Source organism: Mandrillus leucophaeus, unplaced genomic scaffold, assembly GCF_000951045.1.
Source record: "Mandrillus leucophaeus isolate KB7577 unplaced genomic scaffold, Mleu.le_1.0 Scaffold144, whole genome shotgun sequence".
Classification (NCBI taxonomy): Eukaryota; Metazoa; Chordata; class Mammalia; order Primates; family Cercopithecidae; genus Mandrillus; species Mandrillus leucophaeus.
Window position 1 is genome coordinate 3668989 of NW_012101410.1, and position 15656 is coordinate 3684644.

Sequence of the window (15656 nt, forward strand, 5' to 3'; positions counted from 1 at the left end):
TTTTTTCTTGTAAATTTGTTTAAGTTCTTTGTAGATTCTGGATATTAGCCCTTTGTCAGATGGATAGATTGCAAAAATTTTCTCTCATTCTGTAGGTTGCCTGTTCACTCTGATGATACTTTCTTTTGCTATGCAGAAGCTTTTTAGTTTAATTAGATCACATTTCTCAATTTTGGCTTTTGTTGCCATTGCTTTTGGTGTTTTATTCATGAAGTCTTTGCCCATGCCTGTGTCCTGAATGGTATTGCCTAGGTTTTCTTCTAGGGTTTTTATGGTTTTAGGTCTTACATTTAAGTCTTTAATCCATCTTGAGTTAATTTTTGTATAAGGTGTAAGAATGGGGTCCAGTTTCAGTTTTCTGCATATGACTAGCCAGTTTTCCCAACATCATTTATTAAATAGGGAATCCTTTCCCCATTGCTTGTTTTTGTCAGGTTTGTCAAAGATCAGATGATTGTAGATGTGTGATGTTATTTCTGAGGCCTCTGTTCTGTTCCATTGGTCTATATATCTGTTTTGGTACCAGTGCCATGCTGTTTTGGTTACTGTAGCCTTGTACTATAGTTTGAAGTCAGGTAGCATGATGCCTCCAGCTTTGTTCTTTTTGCTTAGGGTTGTCTTGGCTATACAGGCGCTTTTTGGTTACATACGAAATTTAAAGTAGCTTGTTCTAATTCTGTGAAGAAAGTCAATGGTAGCTTTATGAGGATAGCATTGAATCTGTAAATTACTTTGGGCAGTATGACCATTTTAATCATATTGATTCTTCCTATCCGTGAGCATGGAATGTTTTTTCATTTGTTTGTGTCCTCTCTTATTTCCTTGAGCAGTGGTTTGTAGTTCTCCTTGAAAAGGTCCTTCACATCCCTTGTAAGTTGTATTCCTAGGTATTTTATCCACTTTGTAGAAAATGTGAATGGGAATTCACTCATGATTTGGCTCTCTATTATTGGTATATAGGAATGCTTGTGATTTTTGCACATTAATTTTTTATCCTGAGACTTTGCTGAAGTTGCTTATCAGCTTAAGGAGATTCTGGGCTGAGAAAATGGGGTTTTCTAACTATACAATAATGTCATCTGCAAACAGGGACAATTTGACTTCCTCTCTTCCTATTTGAATACCCTTTATTTCTTTCTCTTGCCTGATTGCCCTGGCCAGAATTTCCAATAATATGTTGAATAGGAGTGGTGAGAGAGGGCATCCTTGTATTGTGCTGGTTTTCAAAGAGAATGCTTCCAGCTTTTGCCCATTCAGTATGATATCGGCTGTGAGTTTGTCATAAATAGCTCTTATTATTTTGAGATACGTTCCATCAATACCTAGTTTATTGAGTGTTTTTAGCATGAAGGGGTATTTAATTTTATTGAAGGCCTTTTCTGTGTCTGTTGAGATAATCATGTTGTTTTTGTCATTGGTTCTGTTTATGTGCTGGATTATGATTATTGATTTGGTATGTTGAACCAGCCTTGCATCCCAGGGATGAATCCCACTTGATTGTGGTGGATAAGCTTTTTGATGTGCTGCTGGGTTTGGTTTGCCAGTATTTTATTGAGGATTTTTGCATCAATGTTCATCAGGGATATTGGCCTGAAATTTTCTTTTCTTTTTTTGCTATGTCTCTGCCAGATTTTAGTATCAGGATGATGCTGGCCTCATAAAATGAGTTAGGGAAGAGTACCTCTTTTCTATTGTTTGGAATACTTTCAGAAGGAATGGTACCAGCTCCTCTTTGTACCTCTCAGAGAATTCAACTGTGAATCTGTCCAGTCCTGGACTTTTTTTGGTTGCTAGGCTATTAATTGCTGCTTCGACTTCAGAACTTGTTATTGGTCTATTCAGGGATTCTACTTCTTCCTGGTTTAGTCTTGGGAGAGTGTATGTGTCCAAGAATTTATCCAGTTCTTCTAGATTTTCTAGTTTATTTGCCTAGAGGTGTTTATAGTATTCTCTGATGGTAGTTTGTATTTCTGTGGGATCAGTGGTGATATTCTCTTTATCTTTTTTTTATTGTATCTATTTTATTCTTCTCTATTTTCTTCTTTATTATTCTGGCTAGTGGTCTATCTATTTTGTTAATCTTTTCAAAACACCAGCCCCCCCAGATTCATTGATTTTTTTGAAGGGTTTTGGGTTTTTCATGTCTCTATCTCCTTCAGTTCTGCTCTGATCTTAGTTATTTCTTGTTCTGTTAGCTTTTGAATTTGTTTGCTCTTGCTTCTCTAGTTCTTTTAATTGTGATGTCAGGGTGTCGATTTTAGATCTTTCCTGCTTTCTCCTGTGGGAACTTAGTGCTATAAACTTCCCTCGAAGCACTGCTTTAGCTGTGTCTCAGAGATTCTGGTACATCGTGTCTTTGTTTTCATTGGTTTCAAAGAACTTATTTATTTCTGCCTTAATTTCTTTATTTACCCAGTAGTCACTCAGGAGCAGGTTGTTCGGTTTTCATGTAGTTGTGTGGTTTTGAGTGAGTTTCTTAATCCTGAGTTCTAATTTGATTGCCCTGTGGTCGGAGAGACTGTTTGTTATGATTTCCATTCTTTTGCATTTGCTGAGGAGTATTTTACTTCCAATTGTATGGTCAATTTTAGAGTAAGTGTTATGTGGTGCTGAGAAGAATGTATATTCTGTTGATTTTGGGTGGAGAGTTCTGTAGATGTCTATTAAGTCTGCTTGGTCCAGAGCTGAGTTCAAGTTCTGAATATCCTTGTTAATTTTCTGTCTCATTCATCTGTCTAATATTGACAGTGAGGTGTTAAAGTCTCCCACTATTATTGTGGGGAAGTCTAAGTCTCTTTATAGGTCTCTAAGAACTTGCTTTATGAATCTGGGTGCTCCTGTTTTGGGTGCATATATATTTAGAATAGTTAGCTCTTCTTGTTGCATGGATCCCTTTACCATTATGTAATGCCCTTCTTTGTCTTTTTTAATCTTTGTTGGTTTTAAGTCTGTTTTAGAGACTAGGATTGCAACCCCTGCTTTTTTTTTTTTTTTTTTTCCCCCTTCCATTTGCTTGGAAAATATTCCTCCATCCCTTTATTTTGAGCCTATGTGTGTCTTTGCACATGAGATTGGTCTCCTGAATACAGCACACCAATGGATCTTGGCTCTTTATCCAATTTGCCAGCCTGTGTCTTTCAATTGGGACATTTAGCCCATTTACACTTAAGGTTAATATTGTTATGTGTGAATTTGATCTTGTCATTATGATGCTAGCTGGTTATTTTGCCCATTAGTTGATGCAGTTTCTTCATAGTATTGAGGGTCTTTACAAGTTGGTATGTTTTTGCAGTGACTGGTACTGGTTTTTCCTTTCCATATTTAGTACTTTCTTCAGGAGCTCTTGTAAGGCAGGCCTGGTGGTGACAAAATCTCTCAGCATTTGCTCGTCTGTAAAGGATTTTATTTCTCCTTGGCTTAATGAAGCTTAGTTTGGCTGGATATGAAATTCCAGGTTAAAAATTCTTTTCTTTAAGAATGTTGAATATTGGCCCCCACTCTTTTCTGGCTTATAGGGTTTCTACACAAAGATCTGCTATTAGTCTGATGGGCTTCCCTTTGTGGATAACCTGACCTTTTTCTCCGGCTGCCCTTAACATTTTTTCCTTCATTTCAACCTTGGTGAATCCAATGATTATGTGTCTTGGGGTTGCTCTTCTCGAGGAGTATCTTTGTGGTGTTCTCTGTATTTCCTGAATTTGAATGTTGGCCTGTCTTTCTAGGTTGGGGAAGTTCTCCTGGATAATATCCTGAAGAGTGTTTCCTAACTTGGTTCCATTCTCCCCGTCACTTTCAGGTACACCAATCCAACATAGGTTTGGTCTTTTCACATAGTCCCATATTTCTTGGAGGGTTTGTCCATTTCATTCTTTTTTCTCTAATCTTGTCTTCGTGCTTTATTTCATTAAGTTGACCTTCAATCTCTGATATCCTTTCTTTCACTTGATCAGTTTGGCTATTGACACTTGTGTATGCTTCATGAAGTTCTTGTGCTGTGTTTTTCAGCTCCATCAGGTCATTTATGTTCTTCTCTAAACTGATTATTCTAGTTAGCAATTCCTTTAACCTTTTTTCAAGGTTCTTAGCTTCCTTGCATTGGGTTAGACCATGCTCCTTTAGCTCAGAGGGGCTTGTTATTGCCCACCTTCTGAAGACTACTTCTGTCAATTCATCAACTCATTCTCCATCCAGTTTTGTTCCCTTGCTGGCAAGGAGTTGTGATCCTTTGGAGGAGAAGAGGCTTTCTGGGTTTTGGAATTTTCAGCCTTTTTGGACTGGTTTTTCCTCATCTTCATGGATTTATCTACCTTTGGTTTTTGATGCTGGTGACCTTTGGATGGGGTTTCTGTGTGGACATCCTTTTTGTTGATGTTGATGCTATTCCTTTCTGTTTGTTAGTTTTCCTTCTAACAGTCAGGCTCCTCTTCTGCAGGTCTGCTGGAGTTTGCTGGAGGTCCACTCCAGACCCTGTTTGCCTGGGTATCACCAGTGGAGGCTGCAGAACAGCAAAGATTGCTGCCTGTTTATTCCTCTGGAAGCTTCATCCCAGAGGGGCACCCACAAGATGCCAGCCGGAGCTCTCCTGTATGACATGTCTGTCAACTCCTGCTGGGAGGTGTCTCCCCATCAGGTGGCACAGGGATCAGGGACCCACTCAAAGAGGCAGTCTGTCCCTTAGCAGAGTTCAAGTGCTGTGCTGGGAGATCTGCTGCTCTCCTCAGAGCCGGCAGGCAGGAATGTTTAAGTCTGCTGAAGCTGTGCCCACAGCCGCCCCTTCCCTCAGCTGCTCTGTCCCAGGGAGATGGGAGTCTGATCTATGAGCCTGACTGGGACTGCTGCCTTTCTTTCAGAGATGCCCTTACCAGAGAGGAGGATTCTAGAGAGGCAGTCTGGCTACAGCAGCTTTGCCCAGCTGAATTGGGCTCAGCCCAGTTTGAACTTCCCAGTGGCTTTGTTTATACTGTGAGGGGAAAACCGCCTAGTCAAGCCTCAGTAATGGCAAACACCCCTCCCCCCACCAAGCTCTAGTATCCCAGGTCAACTTCAGACTGCTGTGCTGGCAGAGAGAATTTCAAGCCAGTGGATCGTAGCTTGCTGAGCTCCGTGGTGTGGGATCTGCTGAGCTAGACCACTTGGCTCCCTGGCTTTAGTCCCCTTTCCAGGGGAGTGAACTGTTCTGTCTCACTGGCATTCCAGGCACCACTGGGCTATGAAAAAAACAAAACAAAACAAAACAAAACAAAATTCCTGCAGCTAGCTTGGTGTCTGCCCAACTGGCTGCCCAGTTTTGTGCTTGAAACCCAGGGCCCTGGTGGCATAGGCACCCCAGGGAATCTCCTGGTATACGGGTTGTGAAGACTGTGGGAAAAGTGTAGTATCTGGGCTGGAAGGCATTGTGCCTCACGGCACATTTCCTCACGGCTCCCCTTGGCTAGGGGAGGGAGTTCCTGACCCTTTGCACTTCCCAGGTGAGGCAACACCCTACCCTGCTTTGACTCTCCATCTGTGGGCTACACTCACTGTCTAACCAGTCTCAATGATACGAGCCAGTACCTCAGTTGGAAATGCAGAAATCACCCACTTTCTGCATGGATCTCGCTGGGAGCTACAGGCTGGAGCTGTTCTTATTTGATGGTCTTGCCCACAGCTCCCTTGCTTTCCTCTTTACTAGCATGTTGTCACACACAGATTTTAAGAACACTTCTGGTAGATTTGATCCAAGAGTAACTCAGAAGAACATCAGTGGCATCCATTCTCCCCTTTGGTAATTTTTAAGAAAAATAATGCTGCTGCCTCTCTCTTTATAAATGGTGACTGTTTTCTCCACTCCATCCCGTATTTTCTCCACATTTTTGCCTTCTTGGTAGCATTAGCAATTCTCAGAACAGAGAATAACCTAGAAATCCAGGTTTGATTAGCAAGTGATACCTCTAAAAAGTGCTTGCAAACCTCCTTTTATGGACCAGGGATGTTAACAGAAACTGTTTGACAGTTCTTCCTTTCCAGGGACAAAACTGATCTCATAATCTGTGACCATTATTCCGAAGTGAGAATCCATCAGGCTCTGCGTGTGGCTGTGAGAATGAACTTCCTATCCAGGGAGAGATCTGTCAGGGAAAGCCAGCCCCTCCATGGGGCAGATGATGTCAGGAAGTGGTGGTGGAGTATCATCATAGCTGTCATTTTGCCTCGCTAAAGAAGGTATCAAAAGGGGACAGAACACATCTCCCTTTGGGGGCATTTGTCCCAGGTCCCTTATATGTGGGCAAACCCCTCTTCACTCATTCCTCTGGGAGTGTGAGTCAGCATGCTTGTGACAGCTGTCTAGACAAAACCTCTAAGCCGAAAGGGTGCAGACACTGTTAAATGTCACACAGCCTTGCCGTAAATGAAGATCAAAAGTTGCTCCAAACAACCTCTGTGCCTGATAGCCTGAAACCTGTGTCTCATCATTTTTTAAACAACCTACATAGGCCTAGCACAGAAAATGGAGCTTTTCCTATTTTTCGGTAAGACTTTAAAAGCATCCCTATGACAAGGATGGAAAATAAAAAGCTGACCACTTCTCCATGCTCGTAAGAAGGTAAACTCCATAGGGGAGACATGGCATGTTTTGTTCAGTTGGCACATGTCAGTATGACTACGACAACTGGTAAAATGCTGAAATACTTCCAGACCAATTAACACTCACTGTGCTGAGCAAGGCCCCAGAAATCTCCAGCCACTAACAGAGAGGGTTAGTGACTGGCTCACTGGGGGCCAGCGGGACCTGTTTCAGCCCCTTGACTTACATCTGTTCTGGTTGGCTGTTCCTGGAGCCCTCGTAACTACTGATATTCTGCAGACCATCCCTATTGCAGGCCAAGCATCTAGCTGTGCCTGGTAAAGGCCCTGATATGGTTTGGCTCTGTGTCCCCACCCAAATCTCATCTTGAATTGTAGCTCCCATAATCCCCACGTGTTGTGGGAGAGACGTGGTGGGAGGTAATTGAATCATGGGGACGGTTACCCCCATGCTGCTCTTCTCATGATAGTGAGTTCTCATGAGATCTGATGGTTTTATAAGGGGTTACCCCCACCTTTTTAAAAAAATTAGACAGAGTCTCACTCTGTCACCAGGCTGGAGTACAGTGGCGCAATCTCAACTCACTGCAATCTCCACCTCCCAGGTTCCAGCCATTCCCCTGCCTCAGCCTCCTGAGTAGCTGGGACCATAGGCGTGCTCCGCCACACCCGGCTAATTTTTTGTATTTTAGTAGAGACGAGGTTTCACCATGTTGGCCAGGATGGTTTCGATCTCCTGACCTCAGGATCCGCCCTTGTCCTCCCAAAGTGCTGGGATTACAGGCGTGGGTCACTGTGCCCGGCCGGTTTTCCTCTCCTTTGCTTGGCACTTCTCTCTTGCCTGCCGTGATGTAAGACGTGCCTTTGCTCTTCCTTTGCCTTCCATCATGATTGTGAGGCCTCCCCAGCCATGTGGAACTATGAGTCCATTAAATCTCTTTTTCCTTTATAAATTACCTAGTCTTGGGTATGTCTTTACTAGCAGTGTGAATGGACTAATACAGACCTCCCCAGTATATATTTGCTGAGTGAGTGGATAGGGACACCCATATATTCCAGCCACCTTTTGGTAAGTGGTTTATGGGGGTGGGCACAGGCCCTGACTAAAGAACTGGATGTTTTGCCAAGGAAGGGACCTGAGCTGAGAAGACTCATTTACTCTCGAAGACTTAAGACAACATCTCTCTTGGACCAGAGAATGCTGGTGAGCAGCCCAGGCACAAATCGCCCCAGTGGGTGCCGGGCTCTGCCGATACTTGGGCAGGACTGACAGTGCACTCATAGCTGCCAACACACTGATATAAAAATCCCATCTGATTAGTTAAAGCTCACCCTGTGAGTGCTGATATTTTTCAGGAAATAGGAAGGATGTCTGCCCCCCTCCACACCCACCCCCTGCCCTTTTCTCTTGGTTTTCTTTTTTAATAACACATTCAGAAGTGGTTTAATGGCTGTTGAAGGAAATTATTGCCACAGCAATCAGGGCTCTCTGTGTGAAACACCTTCAATAGTCCGTGGCCTCCCTTGTGAGGCAGGGGGACATTTGGATATTAAAATGCCACTGAGCTACATCTGCCGACAAGCAGCCACTAATCATCTCTTAAGGCAGCAGGGGACGTACCCCAGGTCCTCAACTCACCAATACTTTCCTTAGGCGGGTTGCAGCCAGATGGTGGTTTCCTAGGCAAGGACAGCAGAGAACGAGGAATAAAGAAGTGGAAAAGGACCTGGCAAGAGGCCAGCACAGAGAGAACCGTTTGCTCATCCTCTCTGCTCCAGGTGAGAACAGACCTGCATGCCTCGCATTCGCAAGGTCCAATTTTCAGTTAAGTGGTGCCTCAGAGGAAGCATGTGACCTTACTTGCAGTTACATCCAAAGACTATAAATTTTTTTTAAGTGCTCCTGTAAGTTGAGCAGCTTCTATATGCTGGGTTGGCAGGATGCAGTCATTGGCCTTCCTGGATTCTCCTTCCTGCTTCTCCGTCCTCTTCTGAGCCTGGGACGCTGGCCTGCCTGAAAGGCCCCCTTATCCTCTGCCTTCCACTGGAGTTTGGCCAGCGGGAAGAAGCAGCCAGAGTTAGGAGGGTGGGAAGGGAGTAAAGTCAGGTTTATTCTCCAGTTCATACCCTGTAGAGATACCACCAGGGGTTGGCAGTGTATTTCCTGGCATCAACCTCCACTCCTATTGGATGACCCTCCCCGTCATGCTACCTGTATGGAGCGAGGGTTCTGGATTCTGACAACTGTTTTCTCCGTTGCCCTTCAGGCTAACAGCTATAACAGCTACCCCCACTCCTCCGCCCATACGCACCATTGCCAGCCAGGTACTACGCTGTGTCTTGTGAGTCTCCCCATCCCTGCTGCACCTTTGTAAGTGGTCTCCTAATTTCTCTCTCCTCCAGTCACCCAGTTTGAATGTGCCATCTGTTCCTTGCTGGGCCCTGGCTGCCACCCAGTTGCATGCAGGTCTTTCTGTACCTTCTTGGAGACCTTCATACCACTCCTGCAATGTCATCATTACAGTCTTCCTTTACAGAGACGACACCACGTGACTCACCCAAAGGCACTCAGCTGGAATTTGTGACTCTAGGCGTCAGAAGCACATCAGTCTAATTTCCAAGTGTAGGCCCTGCTCACTGCCCCCCTAGGATCTCTTAGACCTTACAGGGGTCCTCAAATCCTTACTTCAATCTTCTCTCAGCACCAGCTGTTTTATGAACTAAACTTTGCTTACTAGCCTTCGGATCAAAGCACTTCAACACCTTTGATTTTCTTTGAGCCTCAGAACATGAATTTACTTGGATCCAAATCATTCCCGGACATACCAAGAACCTACAGATGAAAAGGAATCCAGCGAGGGATCCGTTGGCAGGGGATCGGTGGCCTTGCGTCATCCTTCAGTGTATGGCACACCATGAGCACCCAGGAATGTCCTGGGGAGGCGTGGCATTGTCCCAGCAAGTAGAGCCAATGTGTCTACAGCTTGGGCTACAGCAAGGGTCATTCTGCCTGGTTCAAAAGTCCACTCTTCCTTTTAATACATGGCATGACCCATCTATATTAGGGTAAAGCATACCTCCTGGAGAAAGCAATATTAAGATACAGTCAAGAATATGGTTTTTCGTTTCTTTTTCTCAGATGTAAGCATCTGATTTGAACATTCTAGGCTGGCAGATCACTCTGCCCCACGCAGCCATCAGGAACCCTGGTACCTTTCAGCTTGTCTCTGCATGTCTGGGAGCAGTGCTGCTTAAGTGTGGACCATAGGCAAGTACCAGTCCACAAACTGCTTGGTAGAAGTCCACCATGAATTGAGTTGTGACATGGATAATACGCTTTCAGAAACTTTTACCACGATTTGACATTGTCATGACATCCAGGCACATGACCAGTGGACTCGGCTCATTGAACAGGTTGTAGACCAAAATTTGGTCCATGATAGATGGGAATTGGAGTTGGGTGGAAATCATGTTCTTCAACACAGGTAGTTTGAGGAGTCTTACTTTAGAGTCTGCTAATCTATCTGATCATTTCTGTAGCCAGCAAGAAGGGGAGAAGGAGCATGGAAGAACCACTCTGTGTCTTTTGTTGTTGTTGTTTTTGTTGTTGTAGAGTACCTGTTCCATTTTTATAGCATGAGAACAGTACAATCTACTATTTATTCTGCAGTAAGCCGTTTCAGTATTTGAGAATGTCTGTGATGTGCAGAGAGATGGCCTATATTTAGTCTCATCATCCACTTGATTCTAACATGATCTCTGTCCAAAGTTCCATTTCTTGGGCTTTGATATTTATTACTAAGTGCAAACGCTGCCTGCTTTTCACCTTGTCTTATGCTTTCTGAGCAGGTTCAAACCAGAAAGAAAAAGTGAGGCTAAAAGCTCAAAGTGAGTAAGTGTGAGAACCACAAGGAAGCCCACCGCTCCACAGTAGATGATCAAAACCACGTCCTCACGTGGTAGGTGGCACCTGGAGAGGGCATAGTCTGTGGGTGTGATGCTACCCATAATGAAACTGGGGTTGTTTCTGTTCCTCCAACTGAAAGACGGGAAGCTGAGCTCGGGGATTCGTCCCCCGTGGTGCACCTCGCAGGTGCTGTGCATGTGGCCACTGACATCCAGGTGTAGCTGGAACCAACACAGCAGCTTTTGTGATGCCTCCCAAGAAAGCACATCATAGTTCTCCTTTAATGGGATGTTCTTTTCCTCCGGAGGAGCAACATCTTCCCCAGAACAGTTAGCGTCGCTTCTCCAATACAGAGGATAACGCTCTCGGGAGCAATTCAGTCTGTAAGAAACTTCAATGAGCTCTGCTTCTGCTTCAGAACAGATGCCACAGCTGTCCTCCTTCAGTGCCATGCTGTTGACCATCACAAAGTGAATGCCTTTCAGAAGCATTCAGCGAAAACAGCCTTTCAGAGATGAGCACTTTCTCAATCTGTTCTATCTCGTATGTGTTCATCTCATAGTGGAAGCCAGTGTCATGGTTTCCAGCAACTACCTTCAGTTGCACATGACTTGGGTGTCTGAACATTTTCTGAAACTGCTCCACATCATCCGCCCAGGCCTCAGGGGTGCTCCACTTCCCTTCATCAAAGGCATCCTCCAGGATGAAGACGACTTCTGGCTGCAGCAACCACAGAGCTGTCTGGAAGACTCTCTCCACCTGCCATTTCCTTCGTAATTTGTCCAACCAGTGACCTAGGAATTCCCCAAGCAAGTGGGTGTCAGCCAAAGACATGACTTTGAGCACAGGCTCATGCATGGCCTGTTCACCATCATAGGCTGTGGTTTTCACTTCAGGCCAATTACACCAGAAGATCACTAAGTAGTAGATTAAAAATTCACAAAACAGAAGCACAGCAAAGACGATGAGTTTCAACAGCAATCAGCTCTTCCTCTTTAACCGATGAAAATTCTGTCTTCCTAACCTCAATCTGCTCATAGCCATTTCTCAAGCAACTAACAAATCCATCAAGGGTTCACCACGAGAAAACTGCAGAGCCCTGGGTAGGGTGATGGCATTCAGATCTTAGCTGGATACCTGTAATTTTTCAGGAAAATCACCGATTCACCTCACCTTTTAAAGAGAGAAACTGATATGAAGGTAGTTGGTTGCTGCTCCCCTAAATCAGGATGCATTTGTAACAGCCATGCTTTCCTGCTCTGCACACAATGCCAGGCAGGTGGGGAGCACAGGGCACGGTGCAGGAGCCCTTTCACCTGCGCCTGGCGACGGCTTCAGCAGACTGAACTCGGCTGTGCACCCACCACACTCTGTGTCTTAAGATGTCATCCTGGGGATGGTTCATCCTCTTCTCACAATATGCAAGTGAGAACTTTTCAATATGGCCGCTGCCCCTGACACAAGGAATGTTGGGAAACCTGGTCCTCCGCTGTTCAGCATGCATCCGCCACTGAACCCTCACCATGGACAATGAGAAGAATGGATTTTGGTGAATGACTACTTTTTTTTTTTTTTTTAATCACGTCACCCTTCCTTATCACATTTTTTAAAAATCACGTCACCCTTCCTTATCACCCATTCCTGAATACAGCCCACTCAAAATCAAAGCCACCATTTCTACCAAAAAGTGTGATCAGTAGTCTTTCCTGTACACTCTCAACTCTCAGTTGGGACATGCAGGAATAGGAAAATGCTGGACCAGCATCTAAGACCTGCTTACTATTCCTCCCTCTGCAGCAAAATGACTCTGTGACCTGGAGGACATTGTCTCATCTCTGTCCTTCAGTTTCCTCCCTTGATGATCAGGGATCATAATATTTATCAAGCAAAATCATTTTTGGCCATGTACACCATACGTTAATAGTGATAGCTAACATTTATTGAGTGTTTGCTAGGTGCCAGGTGCTGTTCTAAGTATATTGCATGTATTAATTCATTTAACCTTCACACCAACCTTATAAGAAGGGTTCTATTATTGTCTTCATTCTACGGCTGAAAAAAAAGTGAGGTATAGAGCAAGTAAGGAACTTGCCCAGGGTCACCAGAGTCCAAGTTCATAATCACTGCCTTGCTATTTCCTTAATAGAGAGGTAAAAGATTTTCAGAGTATTTTATCCTGTTTTCCTTGAATTTCCTGAACTTCCACTTTAATTTATGGGCCATCTGGTCTGTCTCCCTGTGAGATGAAGGATTCTTTCTAGGAAGGGACCATTGATTTTCCGTCCTCATACCCCCAACCACAACCTGTTCAGCCTGGTGCTTTCATGTAAGAGTTTAGTGAATGTGTGTGGGTGAATCTCGGTAAATACAGCAAAGCAATTTTTATTGGATTCATGATGCCATCACGGAAATGGCATAAATTTACCATCACCACACCTGAATTCAATCCCTCTTCTCCTGGATCCTAGCTGTGCTAGACTGGGCAAATTACTTATCCACCTAACCTCATGAAGCATTCTTTTTCTCCCCGTTAACATGGATGTAATATAGAGAAAAAGTTTAGTTCTTAAAGCCAAGGTTTCCTGTGGCAACTTCTGCCACTTACGGAATCATTCATAACACTGAGGAATATATCACTAATGCACACCTTCCCCAGCAGAGATTGGTATGGCTGGAACAAGGGAAGGACCAAAGTGGAAAGCCGTGCTGGCTCCTCTGTGCTGTTCAAAAGAGGGACTTGGAGAGAATGTGCCCCTGATGAGCAGACATGCTAATGAGCTTCCAGGTAAGCCTAGAGGTGAGTGGGGCTGGAGAACTCACATTTTTATCTTGCAAAAGTGACTGGGAATCAAATGGGAAAGAGGAGATGAAAAGGTGGGAAAGAAAGGGGACCCAGAAAAGTGAAGGGTGAGGGCTTAACTGGGAGGAGAAAGGCCACACGGGAGAGAGTCCTCTTGTTGGAAATGGCCAACTAAATGCCAACAGAGGGATGTGTGATATTCAATTTCTTTTCTTGTTTTGCAGTGAAGCATCCCCATTCAACATTCTAAACCTTCAGTATAGTTTTCTACATACAAATGCTTTGAGTTAATAATATGTGTTGTGTAGTGGTGAGGAGGGGAGGGAGCACTCCTTACCTGGGTGATGTGATCAGAAACAGGCTGCAACATGAGAGGAACAGCAAGAGAATTTGCAAGAAGCCAGAGGAGCTTGAAGCCAGAGATCAATGGGAAAACATAAGCTCCCACCCCCCACATATCTCCTAGGAGATTAGAGGAAACATGGCTGGCTGTGATTGCACACACAGCAGCATTGGAATCAACTTAATTTGTTTGTTTGCTTGTTTTTGAGACAGAGTCTCAGTCTGTCACCCAGACTGGAGTGCAGTGGCATGATCTCAGCTCACTGCAACCTTCACCTCCCGGGTTTGTGCGATTCTCGTGTCTCAGTCACCTGAGGCACAGACCACCACGCCTGGCAAATTTTTGTATTTTTTGTAGAGACAGGGTTTCACCATGTTGGCCAGGCTGGTCTTGAACTCCTGACCTCAAGTGATCTGCCCACCTCAGCCTCCCAAAGTGCTGGGATTACAGGCCTGAATCAATTTAATTTAAAGCTCAAAGGGCAGGGGACCTCTGCTGGCATCTAGGGTACAAAGGTATACTAATATCCAAAAGTCATTTCTAAAAATGTAAGCAGCCTGTATGGCATGGCTACCAACATAAGAATGAGATGCCAGCCATATACCATCATGGTAATATGATAAACATCAACGCTGCCAATACCTACCTCCTAGAGCTGCAAAATGGTAAAAATACAATGACATACATAAAAACTCAACATATGTAAAATCCAGCACACCAGTACTCTCTCTTCTTCAGGTAGGAAAGGGCCAACAGGATCCAACGATCTGGGGGAGATGGAGTGGGAGACAGAAAAATGGAATTTGAGAAGGAGTTCAGAGTTCTGCCATCCTCCATCCCTGCCATCAGGTGCATTTTAGAGGCAGAGGGAGAGGGAGGACCCCCCACCGACTCCTAAGGTGAGAGGAGAGCCAGCCTGGGGCCTCCAGCATGACACAGACAGCAAGCGGATGCTGGGGGGATATGTTTCACCTGTGAACTTAGTGTCAAGAGGTGGGACTTTTGAGGTCTGAAGATTTATTTAGAAAAAAATTCAAAATAGTTTAGGGAAAAAAGAGGATTTACTGGCTCCCAGAAATTGAAAATGCTAAGGAATGTAAAGTTTTCAGGCTCAGTAGGATTTTTCAGGAGCTCAGTCCACAACACCCATCCCTCAGCGACCCTGTCCTCCATTTTGACTTTCTCCTCAGGTTCCATGTGGTGACAAGATGGCTGCCCATCACCCAGCCCATATCTCCCTCATGGTTCATGTCACTGGCCCATCCCTGAACCATCACTGTGGCCAAGGAAACAAAATACACCAGTTAACCTTGGCCATTGTCTGGTGCTTACATGCTCTCTGGCTTCACGTCATCCTATTCTCCCTCTTGCCTACTCTGCCTCAGCCACATGGGCCTCCTTCTTGTTCCTCAAACAGCCCAGGCATGCTTCACCTCAGGGCCGTGGCCATTGCTCTTCCATCTGCCCAGAGTATCTTCCCTCAGAGGTCTGTGTGGCTCCTTCCCACTTCTTTGGATGTCTGCACAAATGTCACCTTCCCAACGAGGACCCCTGGATTTGAACTCACACTGATACCACCTGCTGCGCACACTCACATATTCCCTATTCCCATCTCCTGTCTTATTTTTCTCTAGAGTAGATTCCATCATCAGACTGTAACTAAACAAATAAGTAAAATAGGCAGTGTGTTAGTCTTCCTCCACCCCACACCGGTAGAAAATAAATTCCATGAGGCCAAGGACTTTTGTCTATCTTGTTCACCACTCTATTCCCAGAACCTAGAATAATGCCTGGCACAAGCTGGGAGTGGTGGTGCACACGTGAAATCCCAACACATTTGAGAGGCCAAAGTGGTAGGATTCCTTGAGCCCAGGAGTTTGAGACCAGCTTGGACAACATAGCTAGACCCTGTGTCTACAAAAAATAATAATAATGAAAAATTAGCCAGGCATGATGGTTTGTGCCTGTAGTCCCAGCTATTCAGAAGGCTGAAGTGGGAGGATTGCTTGAGTCCAGGAGGTCAAGTTTTTGGGGAACTATGT

The 15656-nt window shown here is 44.7% G+C and overlaps 1 pseudogene; it reads right to left on the reverse strand.

The window, feature by feature from the left end:
* Window positions 1-10386: 10386 nt before the first annotated feature.
* Window positions 10387-11515, reverse strand: LOC105535280 (annotated as a pseudogene).
* Between the last annotated feature and the right edge of the window lie 4141 nt (window positions 11516-15656).